Raw genomic sequence first — 13,832 nt, forward strand, 5'->3', positions numbered from 1 at the left:
CACACACACACACACACACACCAAGGACTAATTGTAGTATAATATAATACAATAAATACATTTATGTCAAAAACGAATGTTGTTCTGACTAGGAATTTATTAAATGTATTTTATTTATATATTTTATTTTAAAGTGGGGTTGGGGGCGGGACTAGGGGCGGGGTTGGGGGCGGGACTAGGTGGCGAGTAGATTTTTTGGTTGGGCGAGTAGATTTTTGGGTGATTTGTCGAACACAAATATATATATATATATATATATATATATATATATATATATATATATATATTTGCAAAAAAGAGCACACAAATCTCTGATAGTAAATGTCAATATGGGCAAGTTTAATAAAAAAAACAGGGCAAGCAAAGCCCTGTAACATTGAAATGACAAATATGACACAGGAGGCAATGATCATATAATAAAATACAATGTATAAAAATACATATAAAGAAAACATGAAATGTCCAATTAATTGCTGAAAAACACCCAATGAAGGAGGATAAGGAGGATAAGTGATATCAAAGGGAAGAATCACTGGAAATAAATGGCTGGAAAAAAATGCAATTGGCTGGTGGAGGTTAATGGATAATATGGAGCACAACGCTGGCTGAATCCTGAGAGTATTGATAGAAAAGTATCAGTATGTAGCCAGTCCCATGGTAGTGAAAGAAAGCACTTACAGGGAGAAATGGGTATAGGACCAATCTCACAGCAGAGGTAGATGATCCTGGAAGGTGCACACATTAACCCGCCAGCTAAGCCCCGGGGATGCACACCAAAGAGGCCAGAATGAGCTGATCCTGGAAAAGCACTGTGTATTCCTTGTCTCCGTTCACCAGCCGGAAGGTGCAGGAGCCCAACGATGTTAGTAGGGACTTCTAGCCCATAAGCATATAACCAGACGTCACGGTTATTCTCCCCGCAATACAGCTCTTCATTTTGCCGCCAGTAGAAATGAAACTGCACGCTTCTTTCTGCCCCAAACAGCCCCAGCCAAAGGAATCCTCTCACAGCTGATCGGTGATCACGTGATGACGTAAGCCCCCAGGGCAATGCAAAGAAACTTTTACTGAACAGGGATCAACGTTTCAGTCCACACAAGGACCTTTGTCCAGATGCAGTGTGCTACAAACATAGCGCTAAATATACCCTACCTGGGGCGCTAATGACGGGAATTTGTAACATTTATTTATTTATAAAGTAATACATTGAGAGTTACCTCTCGTTTTTAAGTATGTCCTGGGCACAGAGTTATGATGGCAAATACATGGTTACATTTATATGAACAGGGTTATACATTATATTTAAAGACATTGCATGAACAGTTGAAGATAATATATGTTCTAGGCGTATGGAACAGTTACAGACCAGAAGTAGATTGCTCCAGTTGGGAGGTGTACGGTAAGAGAAGGAGGAGCGGACGGATTTTCCTATTTACCAAAAAACCATCCCTTATCTCAGGGGTGGCCGACTCCAGTCCTCAAGGCCCACCAACATGTCAGGTTTTAAGGATATCCCTGCTTCAGCACAGGTGTCTCAAATCGGTGGCTCACTCAATGACTGAGTCTCTGTGCTGAAGCAGGGATATCCCTAACATCTGGCCTGTTGATGGCCTTTGAGGACTGGAGTTGGCCGCCCTGCCTTATCGTAACATGTGAACGCTAAAACACCCTCTAGGTAAATAGCCCCCAATGTGTCTTCCCTTTATAGCAACATATTGTACAATGTATCTTCACGTTGTAACGTAATATGAATGCCTCTCACATCAAGTGCAGACTCTAGTAGCCCAAAGGTATTAACATGGAATGCAAGATAGGAACCATTAGGTTAACAAGGCACCAAACTAACACCCTAAATTACAAGAAGTAAATGGAAGTCAGGCCCAATCAACTTTAAAGATCAGGAATCACTGTGCATGTTTATCAATGACTGTTCTGGTTCTTAACTAGAGGCTTAGAGCAGCGATCCTTCCCATAAGCATTTAAACAACCTGATTAAATGAGACCACACACTTGTTAAGTGGAAGAAAAAGGTCACAGCTTTATTTTAACAACATATATTAAAGCTTTGACGGCCCGCTATCCCCAGCAGTACAGATTCAGAGTACTACCATTAAATGATTGCCATGGGGAGAGGGGAAGGGGGAGGTAAAACCTCCCCTGTCCATCTGTCCTCCTTCCTGCCCCCGGCTCACTACTCTTTTACTAACATCCCCCCAGTGGCAGTGGAGGCACCCAGCTTTCCCCACATTTATTTGGACAGAGACGGCCCGGCCGCACCGTTGTCACCTCCAGACTGACAATCTTTTCTTGGGACTCTACCCAAGCCCAACGGAACAGCCGGCGCCCACTTACTTGCACTGGAGGAGCGGCTCTGTCAGTAAAGGCATTGACAGTAAACAATGACACTGAGTGTGAATCAGGGGAACCTGGTTCGATTCCCGGTGTCACCTCCTTGTGACCTTGGGCAAGTCCCTTTATCCCCCTGTGCCTCAGGCATCAGAAACATACATTGTAAACTCATGTGTCTGTTAAAATTCCTATGTGCTGCGTACCACACGCTGTACTGTAATAGCTAAGCGCTTTGTGTCCCGTTGGGAGAGAAGCGCTATATGAAATGAAGTTATTAGTCACTACATCACTGAGCCGGCTGTTGCTGGGACAAGAAGTGTTGTTTCTTCCCCTTCCTTTCATTGACAGAGTGGTCATATCCAGGATATGAAGGGAGCATATGTCAGGAACACCCCAAAAGAAAAGAAAGTATTGCAAATATCTAGTGCAATACTGTCACACAGATGATGAATGGAAAGGGAACAGGTCTTGGCTCATATGAAGAACCTACTTACAAAAGGTAAGTTGTAAACCAGCGATATCAGGAGACTAGGCAACAGGTTCTCTGGAGGATGTAGTCAGTCGAGGTATGACTAATGTGTACAATATAAACAGGCACATCAGAAAATGGTAAGCTGAACAAAGATCTCACGCCAGAGAGGTAAGGTGTGCTGGGCGTCTGTCTTCAATGTCTCCAACAGCTGGATGGCGTCTTGCGTCACATCCACCGGTGTCTTGACTGCTTCCAGTTTCTCGGGGGAGGAGACAGGTGTATGGCAGGCAGGCCTCTCGGCTTGGGAATCACAGCTCACTGTGCAGACTCTACGCGTTTCGCTGATCTCTGTCAGCTTCATCAGCACAACAATAGTGCAGATGGAAATAATATTAACTTAGTCAAAGAAGATAACCTCCAAATTCAAGGCTTTCAGGAATAAAGATGCAAACAGGCAGAATGTCCCGAGAGCTGGGTGGGCTGCAATCTCACCACTCCAGCTCTGTGAACACCAGTCGCGTTCACGCGTCACTTCCGGTGTCCAGTTTCGGCCGCACCGGACACAGAGGAGGGACTGTTGTTGATCCTCACTACATCCTCTGAGATCACCGGCAAGGCTCCAAGCTCTACGGGATTCACGGGAAAAACAACGGTTCTTAGATAAGGGGGTACATTAGACCCTTAGGTGTGGGTTAATGCTCCTGGGGAAGCGTTTGGAGCCTTGCCGGTGATCTCAGATTACATAACTCCCAAGTGCATTTCTTTAACACAAATAGCTCTTCTATAACTACCAAACGGGAAAAATAATTGCAGGAGGAGTTTAAGTGTATTCATTTCTCACCAATTAAATGCCCCCCCCCCCCCCCTCCCCCTGAACTGTGAAATATTCGCTTAGTTATTCTAACAGCTTAACAGGAAAAGCAGCAACATCCCTCCATAAAAAACCTCACTGTTCAGCTTTTTTTTTTAGCTCCATAAGACAGAAAAGTTGCATTTCTTGTTAGCTGTATGGAAAGTTTGTTTTCTGATAGAAAAACAGCAACTTAATTTAAAATTAAAACTGTAACTGGCTCACACTTGTTCACGAATTCGGTATCCAGGAGGCAACCCGATACTTAATATGGTGTGTGTTTAGGGTTACCAGGTGAATTCTCCAAAAATACTGGAGCCAATGGTGAAAGGTGTGATGTGCTCAAAACACACGCGCGCACCTGTCACCACTCCATGCTGTTTCCTCCTCTCCTTGGTCCCACCCCCTGACACCTCTTCCTGATTAGCTGCATTACCCAGCAGCAGCCAATCAAGAGGGAGGAAGCTGCCCAGCCCTCTAGCAGCCGTCCTGCTTGGGGAAATCCCACTGCCCCCCCAAGCCGGTCAGGTCACTATGTCCAGAGAGGTAATACCCGTATATACATACATGTCCAGTATTACCTCTAATTGTCCAAATACAGGAGAGTCCGATTCAGTACTACACACCTGGCAACCAAAGTGTGTTGAGTAATTAACATTCATATATCAGTGTGAATACCGCCTCGTTTTCTCCTGCTATACACTGTTTTTAGGTGAATATAAACATCTATGTTTCTAAGAAGCACGACAGCATTAAAATATTTACATGTGTACGCAATTTACATGAGCACTGCAGGTGGTAGGGAAAATAAAGATACAAAATACAGTGGAAATGAATCACAAATTGAATCTCCTACGGGTCTCTGAATAGGTGTTTCTCAATCAGGGGTTTTTCTGTACCCTCCGCCCATCCAGAAAGGCAAGAAAAAAAAATAAGCACAGCGCCAGACTGGGGGCTCTACCTGTGCAAACTCTTGTTGAACACAGAGACATTAGACAAATGGAGTAGCCAGCAGAAATCAAACCACACCCCAGTTTTCATATTTCTGAATGATTGCAAGAGACGGAAGGTGTCGGATTTGGGTAAATAAAAGAGTATCAGACACCCAGATGTCACCCCGTAACCATGTCACTGGCATCAGGTCCCTTTTTTTCCTACGAGGGATTGGCCCTTTAACTTAGCTACTCCTTAGTTTATAATTATGTAATAACTGTTACTCATTCGTCCAATTTAATTCTAACTACTCACTGTTGCTTTTCTTTCTTCCCCAACCAACTTAAAGGGATTCTGAGTGCCCAAGATTGGGGGCAGGTTGACAGATGGGAGCAATGCATGTAGGGTGTTCTTCTAATGAACATGGACAGAGGGGGAGTCAAGCTCCATGTAAAAGAAAAGAAAATGCATGAATACAATGTTGAACGTAATATGATCCTACAGCTCTAATCTTCATCTCACCTTCATCTTCCTAATGAATGCAGATGGATGTAAACCCAGCGTTGGTGTTAGGGGTTTCCTGCATTCACTGCAGATGCTGAAGGATACACATAGCGCATAGAATTGAGTTTTATTGATGGGCAGCATCCAATATGAATATGTTTAACTGCATTGGAATGAATGTGTGAGTTGTTGAAAGATAATTATGGAGTTGTACTTCCACCTACTGCTCAAGTATCAGGCTGCAGCAGCATCGCATATACTTGTCTTATTCAGAGGTAATAGACAAAAGACGGCGTGCAGTACATGGCCTTATAGATTTGAATAAATCACCATTAGTTAACTATATACTGTATGATATCTATAAACACATATATTCGGGGTCAATACAAGGAGCTTTCAAAAGATCTATTCATCCCAAGGGCAGTACAAAGGACTCGGGGGCATCCCTTAAGGTTGGAGGAAAGGAGATTTTACCAGCAACAAAGGAAAGGGTTCTTTACAGTAAGGGCAGTTACAATGTGGGATTCATTACCCATGGAGATTGTGATGGCAGATACAATAGATATCTTAAAAAAAAAAGTTGGGCATCTTTTTAGAAAGGAAAGTTATACAGGGATATAACAAATACTGTAAGTAAACATGGGAAGGATGTTGAACCAGGGAAAAAATCTGGCTGCCAACACTGGAGTTAAGAAGGAATTTATTTTTCCCATGAGACAGCATTGGATGATGTATCACTTGGGGTTTTTATTTCCCTTCCTCTGGATCAAAATACTGGAAATACAAATATAGCATGAGTGTCTGTCGTCTAAATTTAGCATAGGTTGAATTCGATGGACGTATGTCTTTCTTTCAAACCTCATCTACTATGTAACCAAGTAACTATGTAACAAAGTAACTATGTAACTACTATATAACTATGTAACAATGTAATTATGTAATATAATGTATTTCACACAACTGCTTGTTTAGCCGAGGATCCTGAAAAAGCGTTTGATCTAGTGAATGCCTTACCTATTTAATATGCTTGGGAGATTACTGCAAGGATGAAGCTGCTATATGATGAACCAAAAGCACTGGTGGTTAATAACAATGATATGGATTGCGATATTGCTTTTCTATATAGACTCACATCAGGGATGGGCACTTTCTCTTCTGCTTTTCATTATTGTTACGGAGCCATTTACAATTCAAAATAATTCAACTACACACGTTGTCTCATGCGCAAATACACTTCACAATGTGTGGCTTTATACAGATATTTTACTGACATTAGCAATCTCAGATATTACAATGGTAGAAATATTAAGGTTAGGGTTCATCGCTTCCATGTCTCGGGTTATAAGCTAAACATTAATAATAATAATGCCCATTTTCTATTTACGTAATTCAGTCAATATTCTCGAATTTGAATGGTGCCGAACAAAAATAAAGTAACTTGGGATATTCATCAGTATCTAATTAGAAGAAATTCCCACTTAAAGCTTTCAGGCACAAATATATTATATTACAAACGATAGGTAAAGTTGAGCTGATAAATATGAATTTCACTGCTCACATTAACTAGTTTATCAGTATAATCCGTATTATCCATAATCTGGTCTGCAACTGTGTCATACGCCTAAAAGATAAAATATGTTAAACTGTGCATGCAATGTCTTTATACATAATGTATAACCCTGTTCGACCTATGTAACCGTGTATTTGTAACCATGTATCTGTCATCATAACTCTGTGCCCAGGACATACCTGAAGACGAGAGGTAACTCTCAATGTGTTACTTCCTGGTAACACATTTATAAACAAATAACATATTAAGACAGTTTGGTAAATTCACATTGTATCTGAAAAAGCCGAACCAAATGTAATGGTTTTGTATGTTTAATAAATCTTACTGTGTATACTTACCTGTTGTGATGTTTATTATGTTTTAGGTAGGTGGGCAATGGGACAAGGCGGTGGGGGGTACACACATTAATATATGGATAGTTTGAATAGATAGTAGTAGAAATTTGCCCTTACCAGGACACTATATACAGTATTAAGTACTTATTTTTCTACTTTGCGTCTTACATTCTAATGGGCCAACTACTCTACTTTATCCAACAAAAAGTTACCTTGTGCCATGGTCTGAGTTATGCATTTAAATTCAATTTCATTAAAATAATAAGTAATCATCTCATTGCTGCCATTATTTATGACACCACGCTACATATCATTTAAAAAATCCTGCCGTTGTAATTCACTTGTACTTTCTGGCCATTTCATTCAAATTGCTGTGTGTGCACTTCCCACAAATTTATGGCATGGTCATCATTCAGAGACTGAATTACAGCTTGATTGGGGAACAAATTATTCAGTGATCTGACATCAGCCAAGAAGTAACCTTGCAGCTTCAAGTCAGTAACATAAAACCCTTCCCTTAGCTGGTGTCACAAACTAAATATTATTTGTTATAAGGCTATCTGTCAACTTCAAAAGGGATTGGGCACTATATATATTTATATATTTGGGCATTTGTTGTACCATTACTAAATTTGTTCATGGCACCCTGAGAATAATTTCAGCCTACCACCCTCTTCACCGGGCGAGATGCTGTCAGGTATGCCGAGACGATTACGAGGCACAGGAGTCCAGCAAGGAGCCAGGTCCCAGCTACAAAGTAGAGTGGGAAGGGGGGATGGCCAGCTAAGTCTGGACCCAAAAGGGGCCGTACTCATGGTACAACCGTAAAAGGCAAGTAGGACTAGGCAGGGGCGCAGGGACATGGACAATCAGGCCCCTTCCACCAACGGGACCAGGACACCAGCCTCAAGACACAACCAACCCCCTTCTCTGCATCTCGGGAAGGTGTTAATACTTAATTATTCATTTAAGTTGAGGTTTCCAAACTCACAATATTCACAGGGACCAACCACCAACTTAAACAGTATAGCCACATTTAGAATCATGTTGAATTTGAAGTAAACTGAAAGCATCCAAAAACATAACATAGTTAGTTGCTTCATACGTTCCCAGGTTTTATGATTTCAGCCTTTGAAATGCACAGTAACAATTATATTGAAATTGACAGTAGGTACTGCTGTGTTGTGGGCTACATTGGGGTTTGTATCTAAATGGTGAAAGAATGCAGTCCAGTTTAGTTGAAGCAATAGAGCATAGGGTGAGATAGATGTAATACAGGTTGAACTCGATGGACATTTTTTTCAACCTCACCTGCTATGTATGAATGTCTTTATTTATATAGCGCCATTAATGCACACAGCGCTTCACAGCAGTAATACACGTGACATTGGTGCAACAACCGCTGGTAATGGTCCTGTTGGTAGCATGACGAGTGAAGGAGGTCCAGATGACGATCCTAATGACAGTAGCAGTCAATCATTCTCTGAGCAGCAGGCAGCGAAACCATTGCCCATCTCCAGCACCCCTACCACAACTAGTAGCATCAGTGCCACTCCTCCTAGGACAGGAGTGGCCAACCCCAGTCCTCAAGGGCCACCAACAGGCCAGGTTTTCAGGATATCCCTGTTTCAGCACAGGTGGCTGTTATGACTTATCCACTTGTGCTGAAGCATACTGGAGTTGGCCACCCCTGTCCTAGGAATGCATTGGGGAAAACAAAGTGACTCTAAAACACTTATATAATCAGACTTTTGAAGAAAAAAATAACAGTAGCCAACAGCCAACATCAGAAAACAGCAGTCACCAGCATCGTTATGCAAAGTGCATGGTTCTGGTGCTGGCGGTAGTCATTGTATGCATGGAGGGACAGACAATTTTATCAGCCCCAGAAACCACATCACATAGTGTTCCAAATACAAAGCAGAAAACGGTTGATGATGTGGAGTAGTATGACCATGCTGCTGAACAAGGATGATGCACAATATGTTACTGGTGGCTGGGGAAACACGGAATCAGTGGGAGGTTCAGGGCAGCGTCTTCAAGAATGGCTTCAACATAGGTGGCTCAATCAGTCTTTGACTGAGCCTCTGATGGAGCCACCCGTGCTGAAGCTGGGATATCCTGGAAACCTGACTTGTTGGGGGCGCTTGAGAACTGGAGTTGAACACCTGTGCCTTAGAGGGCGAAGACAAAAGTCACCTCTTCTTGTGCCATGTCATTGTGAGGCGTGGGAAAGTGGGGCCACATCTAGGTACGCAAACAAAAGGATCTGCTGCAAGGTACAAACACAGGTCATTTAGTCAGACATACGCACAGCACCAGTGACTAGGAAGAGCTGGCTCTGGAGAAGGCCCTACGCATTGGGACTTCATCAGGGAGATCTTCTGAGACCGGGATTTAGTGCTTGTTGAGTTAAAAAGGGCACAAGCAGCAGCGCAGTTGGGAGGGGCGATGGGTCAAATTCTAAAGATCATCATCATCCTTTATGTGGGCAGATGATGATTGGTGCAGATGATGATTGGTGCAGGTGATGGGAAGGTGGGAGCTCCTCAAGTCCCTCAGCTCTAGGAGCGGGGCATGTGTGGGGATAAGTGGCCCTCTGGCCTGATGATTAGACAAACAATGAATAATCCAACACATCCACGTCAAAGCTTTCAATGTGGTGCACATTTATCATCGCTCACACAATAAGGCCCTTTTGCTAAACAACAAATTCACCAAAAATGCTTGCAGTTGTTATGCTGACCTGTAGCTTTCTAGAGGGCAATTGTTTTAGAGTGCTCCTAAAACCGGGATCGGACATTTGGTTACGGACGATTTGACCCGACCATTTTGGCGCTGGCATTTGGCCGCCGAGGGAACCTTTGCCGCAGCGTCGTTGGCCGTTTCGTTAATAAGGTAAGTTAATTTAAGGGGTTTTAGCGGTTAGGGGGTTTGGGATCCGGGTTTTAGGGTAAGAGGTTAAGGTTTTTAGGGCAGGGGAGGTTAAGATTAGTGTTTTTTTCTTGTAAGGGGTAGGGTTAGGGCTTATCTTGCTCTCTCAGCAGCAGCCGGCAGAGAGAGTTGTCCCGGCAGCGAGGTGAGCAGCGGCTAAACTCTGGTGGCAATTTGGTTGCGGCATAGCGGTCACATCCACGTTACACTGTCCTAAAACACACTGATCCGCACAGAACAATTCACAGCAGGGCCTCTTTTTCCACTATGGATGTTCCCCAAGAGGATGTTCAAGTAGTGGGTCAGGCTTTTAATATTTCCTACAGTAAAAGGGTGCACTTCACAACAGCCATGTGGACTAGTGCACAAAGTGGAGGGGACTACATGATTACCACCATTGGGTGTGCTTTCCTTGCTCCTGCCAAAGGGGACGGTTTGCTGGGGGTGGCGGTGGTCCTAATGCCGAGTCAGACAGGGAGGCAGTAGTAGCACTTAGTGGAGGCATACTACCTTATATATCCAAGGTTCTAATCAGAAAGCACATAAAAGTAGATGATACTCTTTTGAACGTAGATGGGGTTATTGAGTGTTGGCTTTCCTCGAGGTGCCCGGTGGTTCGGCAAGGTGGAGATAATGGAAGCAACCTGGTGGCAGCATTACATCATGGCAACATGATCCACGTTTCCTGCTTTGCCCATGGTGTCAGCTTGATGATTAACCATGCCTAAGACCAGAAACTCAACCATGCACTTAACCGAACAGCAGAAAGCAGTTAATGACGACATCATGTTTGTAGAGGGGGAATTCTTGTTGCCTATCCAGTAGCATATGACAGGGGAGCAGTGTGAGCTACCAAGGCTGTTTGAGGAAGCTGGCAGCAGTCAAATTATCATGCTTACATTCTGATCAGATAAGACCCTTGTTTTGCATGCAGCAGGAGTGTGAGAATCAGGACAATGCAGAATTATTGCAGCGGGTGGCAACCATGCCAACATTTTTGCAAAATGACCCCTGGACAGTATCCATTAAAACCAAGAAGTAATAACTTGGTCCTTTTTCTAGACCCACACTTAAATGAGCAAATGAAAGAATTTCTGCCTAGGGGGAAGCAGACAGCAGACCAGTGCAGGGATAAATGGGTTTGTAGAGTGCAAGAGTTGATGGAGGAGGAAAGGAAGGGCTATGGTAAGCAGACTCAAAACAATAACAGGCAGGGTGTGACCGACAGTCAATTATACCAGTTACTGCTCAAAGGGCACCAGCATCTCTATAGACTAATAGTAGGTACGGGGTATTCATGGTGGTAGTAGCAGCAAACGCAATTATGTAGCGTCTAATTCAACTGGTACTCCGACATCAAGTCAAGGCATGGGTGAAAATGCCTGGTGGGGGTAGTGTTGTCATTAGTAGCAGCCGAGGAAGTTCCCAGTGGGAAGTTGCCACATTAGTGGGCGACGCCACAGAAGATTTTGGAACATAGGGAAAAAAACACACAGATACCCAGCAAGCTCTCAGAAACCCTACAGCTGTTCTCAGCTGTTTTGGAGGTTTGTGGCTCTTCCCACCCAGGGTTTAAAGCTCGCCCCTCCCCACAGTCCAAGTAAGCAGGTTTTCTTTTCATGCAACTGGTTGCAACAGGTTCAATGCCAGGACCATCCTTCCTCTAATTATAGATGTAACTAAGGACTTTAATCAGTTAGTGTTAGGACCTGCGACATTATGGTCATGCCTTGAAAGTGGCTCGCAGGCTTATTCGCTTTTGGCCAAAGGGTTAACTAAATTACCCTTTTTCAAGAGATATATAGGTATATCACTGTGTATTTTTGTCACATTGGATGTTGCTCTGGACTGCTTTGTGTCTTGTTTTATACAACATAGGGAAATAACATGGTTGAGGCATACATCATTGATGGCACCTGTCCCCCAAATGTGACCCTTTAATTTACTGGATGGAGAACAAAATTAATGGGGCCTGAACGAGTGTACCGTACCGTTGGGTTCATCATAACAGATTGCTTATGTAATCTGTCTAATAGCAGTGTAGAATATTTCTTCAAATGAATGGACATCTTGTTTCACATTACTATATAATACCAGGCTCCATCTCATCAGTTTCAGAGGAAGCCAATTAGAAATACAGATTTGTTTCCAAGAGTTTTTGATTCGCTCTCTGTTTTCGGACTGTGGCGCTGACTGCCATGGGTGCCGGTCTTGCACCCATGGCAGATATCAGCAATGCCACACACGACCTCAGCACTATAATAGTAGTGCACGGTCAAGTGCTACCATCATATATTTTTTTTTGGTTGGCAATTTCTAGGGGGCCAAACATTTAGTCTTGCAAGTCCAAATCTAGCATCTAGTTTGACTTGACTGTATATTCATATGCAATACAAGGATAGCAGAGATTTCTACCCATCACGGTCTACAATTAAAAACTTTTAACTGCTATTTTTTTTGTAACAGGCTGCTGCCACATAAGCAGGCATAATTTAAATGTTTTTCTTTGTACTTCTGTGTGGGGCCCAAATACAAGCCGACACTTGGTCATAAAGCATTGCCACTGCCAGCAACACACAACATCCATGTTGGTGGTCTTGATAGAGTTGAGACAGTGCTTGGCTTGTTCAAATGAAAGCCCTAGGTTGCTGTACCATCTGTTACACAAAGGAGGATGGGCCCAAGGACATACTCCTTTCATATTTGCCCCTGCGAGGACACCAGGAAACGTATTAAATTTTTTATGTGCGACTGCTTCTATTTAATGAGGTTTATTGAGATTTGAGAGGACTGTCCGACTAAGACAAGCAACTGCTTGACTTAGCAAAGTCACAGGTTGGTCAGTTTGCCATCAGTGCCACGGCCATTGAATCCTACCCATGGCATCGATATCACCAACTATTGTCCAACCACTACAACGATGATTCTTGCCAAGAGTTAACGAAGGCATACCCCATTTTTCAAAAGAATCCCTAAAATGTAAAATAAATAGGTTTTTTTGACCATCTTTCAAACCAATCCAAAATGCCTTCATTGTCTTGTCAAATGACATGTAGCCAAGTCATTAATGTGGTTCAGGGCGGTGAGAGCTTGTAAAAGAGCACATCTATGATAGAATGGGAAGTATCAGACAAATACTGGGATTCTCTAAATGGACAATTATTTATAATTATGAAAAAACCTAACGGCAAACATAATTGCCTATACTAGAAATTAGATATGCATGATAACTGTGCGATATTGAGCTAATTTGCATGCAGGTATGTCGATAATGTAAGAAGCTGCTATAATGTCACACACACACACACACACACACACACACACACACACACACTTTTTCTAAAATGTACCAATGTAATAACCAGGGATTTAACCTGTTTGCAATGGCAGCCCCACTGGCATGAAAAGAATGTCGTGTCTCTGCTGCACCAAAAGGGATTTAACAACAAAAACGCACACAAAAGAAAAAAAACCACATGCAACTTTAACAAATATTAACCTCACAGTAGCCCAAGTGACCAGGCAGGCAGGATACAGTCCGATCTATCTGGCCCCTGTCTAATAAAAGGGTTAATACAGTGCCTACGCAAACATCTCTACCACTAATTGGCAGATACAACATACAGTAATTGCCTCTAAAAAGCATTGGCGGAAAACACCATTTAAGTGCAATGGCCATCTTGTTATTCCTGACAAACTGAAAATAACCAAGACATACCAACATGTACATTAACAGATGAAAAAGGCAGAGAAAGGATGTTTGTAGAACAAAAGTTAAAAAAAAATTTGGAACATGATCAAAGGCAATGGCACAGATCACAGACTCACACAAAGCCGTTCGACTTGGGCTTCAGCGCAGTACACACACTTTCTGATAATCAAAAC

The sequence above is a fragment of the Ascaphus truei genome, chromosome 11, assembly GCF_040206685.1.
Source record: "Ascaphus truei isolate aAscTru1 chromosome 11, aAscTru1.hap1, whole genome shotgun sequence".
NCBI classification, from domain to species: Eukaryota; Metazoa; Chordata; class Amphibia; order Anura; family Ascaphidae; genus Ascaphus; species Ascaphus truei.